Source organism: Vigna angularis, chromosome 1 (assembly GCF_016808095.1).
Source record: "Vigna angularis cultivar LongXiaoDou No.4 chromosome 1, ASM1680809v1, whole genome shotgun sequence".
NCBI lineage: Eukaryota > Viridiplantae > Streptophyta > Magnoliopsida > Fabales > Fabaceae > Vigna > Vigna angularis.
The window spans coordinates 53,778,424-53,792,188 of record NC_068970.1 but is presented as its reverse complement, the minus strand read 5'-3'; the positions used below and the strand labels follow the sequence as shown (position 1 = coordinate 53,792,188).

At 36.2% G+C, this 13,765-nt stretch overlaps 1 long non-coding RNA gene and 1 pseudogene across 1 annotated transcript; one reads left to right on the top strand and one right to left on the bottom strand.

Moving 5' to 3' along the window:
* Nucleotides 1–2,644: 2,644 nt before the first annotated feature.
* On the bottom strand, nucleotides 2,645–5,401 carry LOC128194916 (uncharacterized). The gene is made up of 5 exons (XR_008246377.1): nucleotides 5,336–5,401; nucleotides 5,002–5,067; nucleotides 4,231–4,292; nucleotides 3,075–3,357; nucleotides 2,645–2,872 (listed from the first exon to the last, which is right to left on the bottom strand). It is a non-coding gene; the product is annotated as an uncharacterized LOC128194916 (long non-coding RNA).
* A 3,768-nt stretch (nucleotides 5,402–9,169) lies between these two features.
* LOC108326164 (uncharacterized) lies at nucleotides 9,170–11,698 on the top strand (annotated as a pseudogene).
* The last annotated feature ends 2,067 nt before the right edge of the window (nucleotides 11,699–13,765 follow it).

The following is a 13,765-nucleotide window of genomic DNA, read 5'->3' as shown; positions in this document are numbered from 1 at the left end:
ATCTTTCTGCACACCACCAACAACCACAACTCCGCGAGAGAACGGCTTGGGGTGACAAAAAACAGACAACAGTTTTCGTAGCGGTGGAGGAATTTCGGAAATTTGGCAGAGGAGAAGGGGAATTTCTGAAATTTGGCCAGAGGAGAGCAAGATTAGGGCTTGGTAACGTTGAAGGAGCAAAGGAGAAGGGTTGGAGTGAAAGGTTTTGGGCGACGAGAGCACTAGGGCTGGTGGGAAAATGAATTGCAGAGAGGGAACAACTTAAAATTCTTCGAAGACATTACCGAAGGTCTCTCAGCCGTCTGTAATTGAACTCAGGAATGACTTACCGAAGGCTCATAAGCCGTCGGTAAAAAGCCGCCGGAAATAAACGCATTTCCTGTAGTGATGATCATAGCACAAACAAATAAGGGTAAGCCAATCATATCATACAATCATTAAACTTATAATATAAATGTTTCAATCATGTATTTCTGCAAATTGATAAATACCATTATCCCGATGTCATTAATTCATCATTTTTTTTAAAATCATCTTTCTCATTTTCCTAAACCTTACAAGTATACCATGCTTACTCACGAAGCCTTATGGTCAGACCGCTCTCTACATGCTTCCTTAAGCCTCACCTGTATACTATGTCTTACACTACAAGAAAAATTACTATTACATACCGCCAAAATCCGTATATAACATCAAAAATCCGTATATAAAATGATTTTACATACAAATTATATACGGACAAAAATCTGTATATAAAAAAGGCGTAGCTAAGTTATATACGGAAAAATCTATATATAAATTATATACGGATATTACATACGGATAAATCTGTATGTAATTTACATACAGATATTATATACGGATAAATCCATATGTAATTTACATACGGATATTATATACGGATAAATTCGTATGTAATTTACATACGGATAAATCCATATGTAATTACATACAGTATGTACATATGTATCTATTGTTTATAACATATTTAATTAGATTGGTTTTTTCTAATAGTTATATAATTAATATTAAAAATTTTACACATTAAAACTTCTCATAAAATTTTAAATAATTACTACCAGATTATAAATGTTAAGAATTTATAATATATAATTGTGTTGAAAATCAAATAATTAAAACATGAAAATTTTATTCGAATACTCTATAAAGAGAGTTCAAAGAAATAAATACAACTACTTAATATTAATATCTCATAACACTCAAATTTAACTTTTACAATAATTTAAATCTAAAACAAACAAGTCCTTGTATAACATAGAGTTGAATATTAACTTAAACTATAATTTACACCTAAAACAAAATCAAGTCCTGACTTAGAAAGAAACTCCAAAGCAATTGCTGATAGATCTGCAAATGTTGCACATATAATTATTGGGTGGAAGACCTTTTTCAAGTTTGATGACAATATGAAAACAAAGGGATAAAAAAAGGCATAATTATAGTTAGTTCTAATAAAATGCAAATACAATGTTGCATGACAATATAACATTTTTGGTCCATCTAAATGAGCCATCAAAGCAATCAGCCATAGAGGTTGCTAATGTTGTGAAGAATCAAGCCAAAGAACTTGAGTAGGCATTATCTTTCTATAATAGGTACATTATCTGAATATTCTTGCTTTGAGAAAACCTTAACCGTAACACCCTAAAGAAACATGAATATATTTTTGTCTGATGCACAAAGTAAATTTCAATTGAACACTTTAAAAAAGGACTTTAAATGATAGTAATTTGAATTGCAACATAACCAATAGTGTAATGTATACAAAAAACTTAAACATGTTAAGGAAGATGAAATTTAAAACAGAAATTACATGAAGAGGAAAGAACATACCAATCCATACTACAAAGCATGATATACACAGTTCCACAAGATCCTGCAAACCAACAATACAAAGCTAAATAAAAAACACTCAAGTTGATATAGCATGCCAATGGACAATAACTACTTTTCACATCAAATTAAGGTGATGGGCCTAATAAAGAAGCAAACAAATTTCAAAAGTACAGAGTAATCACCCTTACTTTTATACTAGTAATCACCCAATTTTGACCCAATCTCTTTTTTCTTTTCCTCTTTGCCAAATTACACTCCACATTAACTCTCAAACCAAACCAACAAAATGATTCAATCTCTTTTTTCTTTTCCTCTCTGCCAATACAAACTTAATATAAATTATGCCAATGACATAATCATAACACCACCTGCAGTTCCAATTTTAAATTATATACGTCATGTAATGTAACTTAAAAAAAACATTACATAACCAAAAAACAGAACCAAGAATTACCACTTGACAACTTCCTCAAATAAGCAACCTAAATATCGTAAATGAAAACATATAGTTTTAAATTTCTATTTTAATTAGATGATGAGAATATGCTTGTTCTCATTGATTTAGAAGTACATTCCACTCTGCAACTAGTTAACAGGATTCTTTCAACCATTCTAAATTACATTTTTTAATTATATTTTTCACTTTACACTCATACATCTCTGCATATTAATTTCTAAAGTAAATTTTAGTAGTCTTTTTAAGTTGTCAACTATTAAAAGAAGAAAATTACAAATGAATCTTAATCCTTAAAAAGAAGAAAATTGAAGGAACTCAATTACCCAAGTTCTCAAGGAAACTCTACAACTCCTTCAAACCTTAAGCAGAGAGTAACAAGGAGTCCGTCAGCATGTTTGAGCAGACAACTGGTACTAAACACAATTAGCAATGATTTTGAAACAGAACATACCCCTATAGGATGTAAGCAGATAGAAAAAGATGACGAAGGAGCACACTGTATTTGTGAATGGATCGTGCCATTCATGTCAAAGTGATTGAGCAGAGGATTTGTACCAACTGTCAAAATCTGAAAGTAAAATACAAACAATTAACATGAGTTAGCAGAGCTACAATTTTCATGAGAGTTACTGATATTATAAGAACAACAAATGAGTTAATCAATATTCAGATAAGGGTTACATATTTGTTTGCATATATAAATGAATAAGAATCAATTACCCTACAATATTTATCAATTATCAAGTTGTTATATACTAACCTTGGTGGAGCTGTAAGGAGTTCTGCCTCTGCCATGCACAACACGATACATTAGTACAATTTAGAGATGAAAGCAACAACAGAAAATTGCACAGATAATAATAAATACTTTACAGCCCAATAAGATCAATATAGCTTAAGCAAAAACGTATTCCATCCTTGGACATTTAAACAGGACAGTCAAGAACATCCACACCATCTGAAATAGCCTTCTCATATGCTAAGTCAGTACAAGAAGGATTAGTCTCCACTTGCTCCATATCTTGGAATAACCAAAGTGTTAACTGAAACATGAACAAAATGAATGTATGTGGTTCACAATGATGTAATCTCCACTAGCATAAAGGTATTATGAAATGAATTTACCATGAATACACTAAAGAACAAGATGAATACATAATTATAGAAGCATAAAAGCACATAATCATAAAAGCAAAAAAGCATTGATTTTAACACACTTTTCCTTGGAGTATTGAGGCCTATGTGAGCAAAGCAGTCTACATAAAGAAGAATAGAAATCAGTAATCATTTAAGGGGCGAAATTTTATACTCACGCCTATATGTACTCTAAAACATTGGAGGAGATAACTTGCCTCGGAAACACTTTTTCAACTACATGTCGGGGTATATAGTTGAATCTATAATGATTGAAACATATATTTTCAAAGTTATTAAAGTTCAAACTTCATTATCTTGACATCATTAGTAAGGATCAACTTATCAAAGTTGAAACGATAAATTAAAAGACAACATATCTAAAATTGTTTCTTTATCTGATAACATATGATTAGTTTCTGGACTAAATGATCATGATCTATTGGGCTATTGGACATAGTAAATTCCATACAAAAGAATAAGAAAGTATACCACAAACATTTTTTCACAAGTATATTATAGCCTCCAATGGATGAGAAGGAAAGCTCAACCTATTTAATCCTTGGAATCAGCTTCTACACAAGATGCAAAGAAAACAACTAGGTGCCTGGAAGTTAAGAATTTGATAGTCCAAGTTATCTTTTATAACAATAAGAATAACATAAACTTATCTTGAATAAATATTCATTAAATAGAATAATATAGGATTTACATTATCGAACAACAATAGTTTAAAGAAACAAAGTTCATTTGTGAAGACTATTTAAAGAATGCATGCATACCAGCATTGGTATAATTAAAGGAGCTTGATTTTCCATGGCTTAAAACTTTAAATCATGAAAACCTGAAAAGCCAACAAATTGCTTAATGAGATTATAAAAATCTCTTATTGGATAATGAAGAAAGAAGCTTTGACTCAATGAACACGGTCTTAACATACCATTGAGTATAACATTGCCAATACACCCATGGACAAAGTCATTTATCTTAATTAGATTATTTATACCATAGAGATGCATATAAAATATTGGCATGTTACCAAAAGTTTCTCTAACAGATAACTTGATTATATATTTTAAAGGAATTTAGTTTAAAGCACAATAATTTTATAAAACCTATAATATAAGAACCATAATGAGATTATAGGTTATTATCTTCATGTAGATAAAAGGTCAAGATTGATGAAATAAAAACAAGTTACGTTGACATCTTGGATTTTGTTAGAGGAAAGGAATAAGAGAGCAAATATATTGCTTTATTTCAAACAAATGAAAAGTAGATTTTATCAACCCTTGAAGATAACCTTCACTTTATAATGAGATCCAGAGCCACTGTCACTATAGTACAATATATACAAATGAATTAAAGAAACAATAATTGGACTTTAACTTCGAATCACATTTAAAATATACTTCATGAGTTAGTACCCACACACCATAATCTATGTTTTGTAATGTATGGGAGAAAACAAAACTCATATTACACCTTTCATTTTCTTTATATTTTGGTTGACAAAAGTAGTAATACATTTATTAGAAAATGAGAAAATTTACCTCATAATCAACCCCTTGAATATAGATGCAGTTCGGGTTTATTGTTGAGAAAGCCAACCCTTTTATCTGCAGTATTAATGAAATCAATTACAGTCATCTGTGGCTGCAATAATCAACAACTAATACAATAATAACATCAACAGTAACCTTATCTTAGTAAGTGAAATCAACTATATGGATCACACACTAAGTTAAAAACGAAATTCTAAAGGATATTATTATCTACCGTGAAACCAAAAAAGTAATTTTATGTAGAAGAATATTGACATCAATGTTCACCAAAAACAAAATTCCTTTTTTCATCCTTCTCCAGTTCTGGTTATCCTCCACCCACCTCGTAACCACCAATGGATGTCCAAATGTGATTCTTTCCAGTGAGCTTTTTTGGCCTCAACCTCCATCGCTACTGCGGGGAAATGAAGCTATAATATGTCATTGGAATTGATGAGTGAATATTTTATTAACTACACTTATCTTATTGTGCTAGAAATAATTAGGAAATTATGTTTAACTGTCCAATGTTTTCCCGTTTTTCATAATTATGTTTAATTTAACCAGTAATTTTTTATTTTAAGTAATTTGAATTATTTGTAGTTAATTATTTGTATTAGGAAATTATTGGATAAAATTTGTAGATTAATTTCTTTTGGGAGGTCCAAGAGCACACGTCCAAGTGATTATTCAATCCATGGGAATTAATTTTGGAGGTCCAAATTGTTTTGAGCTGAACAAAACTACACATCCAGAATTTTGAAGAAATAAAGTGCAGCTGCCTATTGTTTCAACCACACGGCCTACTTCTCCAATTAATATGTTTGAGATTCATTTTATTCTCTTTTGGTTTGAAAGTGGTGTCACGGCTGGCTGGATCAAGGAGCTGGTGTCTCATTCACGGACAACATCAAGGCATGGGGAGCAGCACTCTTTGGAAGCAAAACAATAGGAGTTGCTGCCACATCTTTCTATCAAATTATCACAGCTGGAAGCCAATGCACACGGTAATGAATCTCTTTTTGGCTGGAATAAAGTGCATGGTGAGTGGATACTGCAGCAAAGTTTAAACGTCCAGCATGTGAAGGATGAAGCCACCACCACAGCTGGAAGGAGCTCACGGTCTAAGTGCAGTAAGGTGGGGGCTGGAAGCAACTCCATCAATCCAGTCCAGTAGCTGATTCCAGCAAGCACTCCTTCACGTCCAGCTTGGGAGATTTCACGGCTGGAGCAAGCATAGAGGCAGCCACCTTGGAGAAGAGAAGAAGAGAAGAAAAAGGAGAGGTGCACGTTGAAGATGAAATGGTTCTCCACGGTACTGAATGATGAAGGCTGTCACATGCACTCACTAAGTCACGCACATGAAGAAGCAAGAAGAAGTGGAGTGTTGTCAGCAGCAAAGGATGTGTCCAAAAATGAGCGGAATGTTCAGAGAATGTGTGCACACGTGATGGACAGCAGCAGCAAAGGCACATGGGTGTAAGTGGATGCAGTATTTTGATCAGCACATAGAAGTTAATTGGTGCTACCACGTGAAGAAACATACATAATGGAAGAAGTGGGTTGTCCAGACACTTACTAAGTTAAAGCACTAAGAGCATGGTAAACTAAAGTTTCACGTGGGAGTGCAAGGGAAGTATGGTCAGAAAGTCAAAAGGGATTAGCTTTCTTTTAAAAAATAAGGTTAAGCAATTGGAGAATGGGACACGTTCAAACCAAAATAAATGCTGACAAATTACAAAAAGGGAGTATGTAAGTGGACATTATTAAAAGAAAGATACACATGTCCTAGCACACAAAAAGTTGTTTGTCATTGGAGTAAAGTCAGCAAAGGCTATTGGAAGCAGCTCACGGATTCATTCTTCACCACCTTCTCACCAACCAGCAAGCATCCATCCAATAATCCAGCAAGAATTTCCATCACCTTGTTGAGCTGGAAAGAAGAAGCAGTCACGGTAAAGCATCATTTAGAAAAACACCAAAAATGGAGGACCCTTCTTTTCTTGTTGGGATTGAAGAAGAATGGAAGAAGTTGGGCACACGAGCAGAATAATGCAGAAAAGAAGGAGCAATCACACACGGAGTAATGACAAAACTTCAATCATCTTTTGGAGGTGAAAGGGGGGGATATAGGTGTCACGGACGTCCAGGGAGAGAGTGGGGGGGGGGGGTTCTGGAGTTGGGTTCTTGGGGTTTCATTTGGTTTTTCATTTTTTATTGTACTAATTTTGGAGAATGATTTTGGGTTTCGGTGTTTGCAGAGTTGGTTTTTGTTTGTGGAAAGTTATTGAGTTGAAGTTGTAGTTCAAATTTGGAGTTGAGCTTTTGTTTGAGTGCAAGTTCTTGAGTGGTTTTCTGTTCGGTTCCTTTGGGTTTTGCTTGGTTTTCCTTTTGTAAATTTCTTTTGTACTGAGTTGGAAGAGAGGGGAGAGGCCGAGAGTTTGGAAGAGGTTCTGAGCTTGGAGATGAGCCGTGAACAACTGCTGCTGAGGGAAGAAACCACACTGCTGGAAGGAATGGAGGATGAGAGCTCTTGTTGATTTCCAATCTGGTTTTGTTTATCTTTTTCTTAAGTTTTGTTAATATTTTTTTTACACTCTTGAATGTATTTTATAAACTGTAAGTTGGACTTTGTTTGTTTAAGTAATCTCATTATGGAAATATTTTCTTTGTTTTGATTTGTGTTGTGAAAACTCACGGTTGTTTAAAGTCTAGTTTATTTTCTTTCATTTAGTTTTGTTTGTTGAAGCTTTTAAATTTTGTTTGTGTTTTGTTTGTTGAAGCTTTTAAATATTGTTTGTGTTTTACTTGTCACGGTTATTTAAGGTAAGGAATTGTTCCATGAGTATGTTTTCATAACCTTAAAATAAAATAAAATAAAAAGATTAAAAGGAAAATGATTAAAATTGGTAGGAGAAGAAATTGAATTGTTTTGGACGTGTAACAAGTGAAGTTCCGGTTGTTTTCAATCCATTTCCAGTGTCAAATTTTTTTAGTTTTTCTTGTTTCAATTAATTGTTGAAAACTTACGTGAATCACTTTCTTTTTCTTGTAAGAAATTCAACTATCTTTCTTCTTAAAATTTCATTAGCATTTAGTCCATGTGTGTCATTTTCTTGTATTAATCTTGTCTTTCAATTGTTGTTTTAAGAAAGAATACCTTGGCCGGAATTGTGTTCATTTGGATAATTTATTTTTCTTTCCAAAATTGGTAAGAAGTGTGTAGGAGTGTTACCACTTAATTTCTTTGCAAAATGAATTTGATATGATGTTTGAATGCCACGGTTTTTGATGTATGAGTTCTAAATGTTATTTTCAATCAAATCAAAGTAAATCAGTCATGGCACATGAGATTATTTTTGGAAGCATTTGCACTGTAAAAATTGAATTTCAATGAATGTATGCTTTCTGTGCGTATATTGTTTTTGGTATTTTAATTCAAATCTTGGTTTATTGCGTTTTCTGTAATGTTTTGCTATTGTTAAAAATTTCACCGTGTAAATCTATTTGAATTTTTATCCGTCACCGTAATCACTTTACCGTTTTATGTCGTTTACTGTTCTGCATTCTATTTTCACTGTGATTTTGGTTTTATTGTTTAATTTCGTTTTTACTATTCACTGTGTTATTTTTACTGTTTGTGAATTTACGGCTTTCATCATTTAATTTTTCTGCGAATAAAAAAACACAAAAACAATCAAAACCCCCAATTCGTAATTGACTGAAAACCCGAACCAACAGTTTGGTCTTTGAGAGACGACCTAGGACTCAAATCCTAGATTATACTACATTTTTAATCTGTATAAAATTTGTATGACCGCGACAGTCGTATCAAATTTTGGCGCCGCTGCCGGGGACCAATGGTTCGGTTTGAGGTCTTTTGTGTAAATATGTGGTTTGTCATCTATGTTTGAGTATGTGGATATTTTGTCTGTTTGAATTTTTTTTTCTGCTATCGTTTCTTGACTATAGGGTGTTGTAACTTAGTTCATGACTAGGAGCAATCCTGGAACCATACAACCCTTTGATCCTGAGATTGATAGAACGTTTCGTAGGTTAGCCAGTAGTTCTCGGAATTTATCTTTAGAGTCAATTATTGAGCCAGTTGCAATAGATACGGAACATCCCACTACTGATTCTGATTCCGTTATTTTTCACACTGAGAACGATATGGCACAACCTCCGCCTCGCGGGAGAACTCTTAGAGAGATGGCTGCACCTGATTTCACCTACGAAAGTTTGTGCATCCAGTATCCAGATGAAGATGTTCCATATGTTCTAAAAACTGGACTAATCCATTTGTTACCAAAGTTTCATGGCCTTGCAAGTGAAAGCCCGCATAAACATCTGAAGGAATTCCATATTGTTTGTTCATCAATGAAACCTCATGATGTTCCTGAAGACAGTATCTTTCTGAAGGCATTCCCGCATTCGCTAGAAGGTGTAGCGAAGGATTGGTTATACTGTTTGGCGCCTAGATCCATCACCAGTTGGGGCGATCTGAAGAGGTTATTCTTGGAGAAATTTTTTCTAGCATCCCGAACCACTGCGATCAGGAAAGATATATTTGGGATTAGACAGTTTGGGGAGGAGAGCTTATATGAGTACTGGGAAAGATTCAAGAAACTTTGTGCAAGCTGCCCTCATCATCAGATAAGCGAGCAACTACTTCTCCAGTATTTCTATGAAGGACTGAATAACATGGAGAGGAGTATGATTGATGCTGCCAGTGGTGGAGCGCTTGGAGACATGACGCCTGCTGAAGCTAGGCAATTGATCGAGAAGATGGCTTCTAACTCTCAACAGTTCAGTGTGAGAAATGATGCTATAGTGGTCAGGGGAGTTCATGATGTTGCTACCCATTCTTTATCTACTGATAAAAATGTTGAAAATAAGCTTAATGCTCTTGTGAGTTTGGTGACACAGTTGGCATCCAGTCAGAGATCGACACCTCCTTCTGCTTCTGTTGCACGGGTGTGTGCTATTTGTTCTAGTGACCATTACACTGATGCTTGTCCTTCTCTGCAGCAACCTAGTGCTCATAATACACCTCAAGCTTATGCTACCAACATTTACAATAATAGACAGCAACAACAGCAAAATTATGACTTGTCTACCAACAGGTATAACCCAGGATGGAGAGATCACCCTAATCTTAGATGGAACAATGCTCCATATCAGCAGCAACAACAGCAAACACCGCCTTTCAATAATGTTGCAGGTCCTAGACCATATGTGCCCCCACCTGTTCAAAGATATCAAAGGCAATAACAGCAAGAGGCACCTGCCCAACCAGTTGCCCAACCTTCCACTTCATCTGAAACTTCATTGGAAGAGTTAGTGAGACAAATGAGTATTCAAAACATACAGATGGCGACTCAGATAAACCAGATGGGAGCTTCCATACAGAGTCTCAATAACCAGATGGGACAGATGGCGACTTAGATAAGCCAGGCGCAGTCTCAGAATTCTGATAAGTTACCATCTCAGACTGTTCAGAATCCAAGGAATGTGAGCGCCATAACCCTCAGATCAGGGAAGCAGACTGTTGTACCTTCAGAGGCCACTTCTACACCTACACCTGAGCCTGCCACTTGTCCTAAAGAGGACGACCATGCAAATCCACGCAGGACATTTGAGGTAGGTGCATCTTCTTCTCCAGTCAGTGGTTCTTCTTCAGGTGGATCTTCTTCCTTTTCCACCACCACTGTTGCCGCACCTTCTCCATTAATTGACCGACCTATCCCACTTCCATTCCCTTCACGAGCACTTCCTAGCAAAAATATGGAAGAGGTGGATAAGGAAATTCTGGAGACCTTAAAAAAGGTAGAGGTAAACATACCTCTACTCGATGCCATCAAGCAGATACCAAAGTATGCCAAATTTTTGAAGGATCTGTGCACACACAAGAGGAAGATGAAAGGAAATGAGAGGATTAGCATGGGAAGGAATGTTTCTGCGCTTATTGGTAAGTCGATCCCGCACATTCCTGAAAAGTGCAAGGATCCAAGTATATTTTGCATTCCTTGTGTGATTGGAAATAGTAAATTTGAAAATGCCATGCTTGATTTGGGAGCTTCTATTAATGTCATGCCTTTGTCCATATATAAATCCTTGTCTCTGGGTCCTTCGAAATCTACGGGTGTAGTCATTCAGTTAGCCAACAGGAGTGTTACCCACCCAACAGGTTACATAGAAGATGTCTTGGTTAGAGTTGGTGAACTAATTTTTCCTGCCGACTTTTATGTTCTAGAAATGGAGGAGGGATTCTCTCATGGATCCGCTCCCATCATCTTAAGCAGACCATTTTTGAAAACTGCTCGAACCAAGATTGATGTGCATGCTGGAACCTTATCTATGGAAATTGCTGATATTGTGGTTCACTTTAATATTCTTGATGCAATGAAGTTTCCAGCTGAGGACCATTCTGTATTCAAGATTGACATGATGGATGACATTATTGATAAATATGTTGTTGATGAATTTGATTCTTTGCATAAGAAAGGACATTCTTTCCTATCTCCTCTTGATACATGCATTGAATCTGAAGCTGAAAATGATATTGATTTTGATGAGGATTTTGATATTGATGATGTTGATAATGGATCTGTCATAGATATTGATTTAGAGTCTGATGAGATGGATGTTTTGCCCTCACACGTAAATTCTTTAGAGTCAGAATGCACTAACCACTTTGCTGAGTTGAAACAACTTCCAGATAACCTCAAGTATGCTTACTTGGAGGATGACGAGAAAAACCCTGTGATCATTTCCACTTCCCTTGATGCTGTTCAAGAGGAGAAATTGCTGAGTCTACTGAAAAAGCACAAGAAGGCCATTGGTTGGACATTGGCTGACATACCTGGCATCAGTCCATCCACTTGTATGCACCGGATTTTTTTGGAAGAAGGAGCAAAGCCAGTTAGGCAACCACAACGAAGGCAGAACCCCGTGATTATGGATGTCATCAAGAAGGAGGTGACCAAGCTTCTGCAAGCTGGGATCATCTACCCCATTTCAGATAGTCAATGGGTTAGCCCGATTCATGTTGTTCCCAAGAAGACTGGCCTCACAGTGATCAAGAATGAGAAGGACGAGTTGATTCCTACAAGAGTGCAGAACAGTTGGAGAGTCTGCATTGACTATCGAAGGCTTAACCAAGCAACTAAGAAGGATCATTTTCCCCTGTCATTCATTGATCAGATGCTGGAGCGCCTGGCAGGTAAGTCTCATTATTGCTTTCTTGATGGGTTTTCTGGCTATTTTCAAATCAATATCGCTCCTGAGGACCAAGACAAAACAACATTCACATGTCCCTTTGGCACTTTTGCCTATAGGAGGATGCCATTTGGTCTATGCAACGCTCCTGGTACTTTCCAGCGATGCATGCTTAGCATCTTCAGCGATTATCTTGAAAGTTGCATAGAAGTATTCATGGATGATTTCACTGTTTATGGATCCTCATTTGATACATGCTTAGATAGTTTGGAGAAAGTTCTTAAAAAATGCATAGAAACAAACCTTGTCCTCAATTTTGAGAAATGTCATTTTATGGTAGAACAAGGTTTAGTTCTAGGGCATATCATTTCTAGTAAGGGAATAGAGGTAGATCCTGCAAAAATATCTGTGATTTCAAAATTGCCTTATCCCTCTTGCGTGCGAGAGGTTCGATCTTTTCTTGGGCATGCAGGTTTCTATAGACGCTTCATCAAGGACTTCAGCCAGAAAGCACTTCCCTTGTCCAAACTACTGCAGAAAGACATTGATTTCGATTTTGATGACAAATGCAAACAGGCTTTTGATCGCCTGAAGGAAGTTTTGACCACCACTCCGATCATCCAAGCACCAGATTGGACAGCCCCATTTGTTCTTATGTGTGATGCATCCAATTATGCATTGGGGGCCGTCTTGATGCAAAAGATTGATAAGCTGCCTCGAGTGATCTACTACGCTTCCAAGACTTTGGATGCTGCTCAAGCAAACTACACCACCACTGAGAAAGAGCTCTTAGCCATTGTGTTTGCTCTTGATAAATTTAGATCATATTTGCTTGGGTCACCTGTTATTGTATTCACTGACCATGCAGCTCTGAAGTTTCTTTTGAAAAAGGCTGAGTCAAAGCCAAGACTGATAAGGTGGGTGCTGCTACTCCAAGAATTTGACTTGAGAATCCTAGACCGGAGTGGAGCACATAATTTGGTTGCAGACCATCTCAGCAGGATTGAAGGAGCTGAGGATGAAGCTGATGTTTTGCCTATTTCAGATAACTTTCCTGATGAAAGTTTGTTGACGGTTTCACTTTCCCACCCTACTCCTTGGTTTGCAAATATTGTGAATTATTTGGTTGCTCATGTTTTCCCTCCATTAGCATCTCGAGCTCAAATTGCTAAAATTAAAAGCGATGCTAAATATTACATTTGGGATGACCCATACCTATGGAAGTTGTGCAGTGATCAGGTTACTAGAAGATGTATTCCAGACAATGAGATTGACTCGGTCCTGAAATTCTGCCATACTTCCTCACCGGGTGGTCATCAAGGAATTCAAAGAACTGCTCGCAGGGTGCTTGACTGTGGTTTCTATTGGCCTTCCATCTTCAAGGATGCGGAGAGGATCTGCACCACCTGTGAGCCTTGTCAGAGAACAGGAGGATCGATTTCAAAAAGACAAGAGATGCCTCAACAACCTATGCTATTTTGTGAGGTATTTGATGTCTGGGGTATAGATTTTATGGGTCCTTTTCCTGTTTCTTTTGGTTTCTCTTATATTCTCC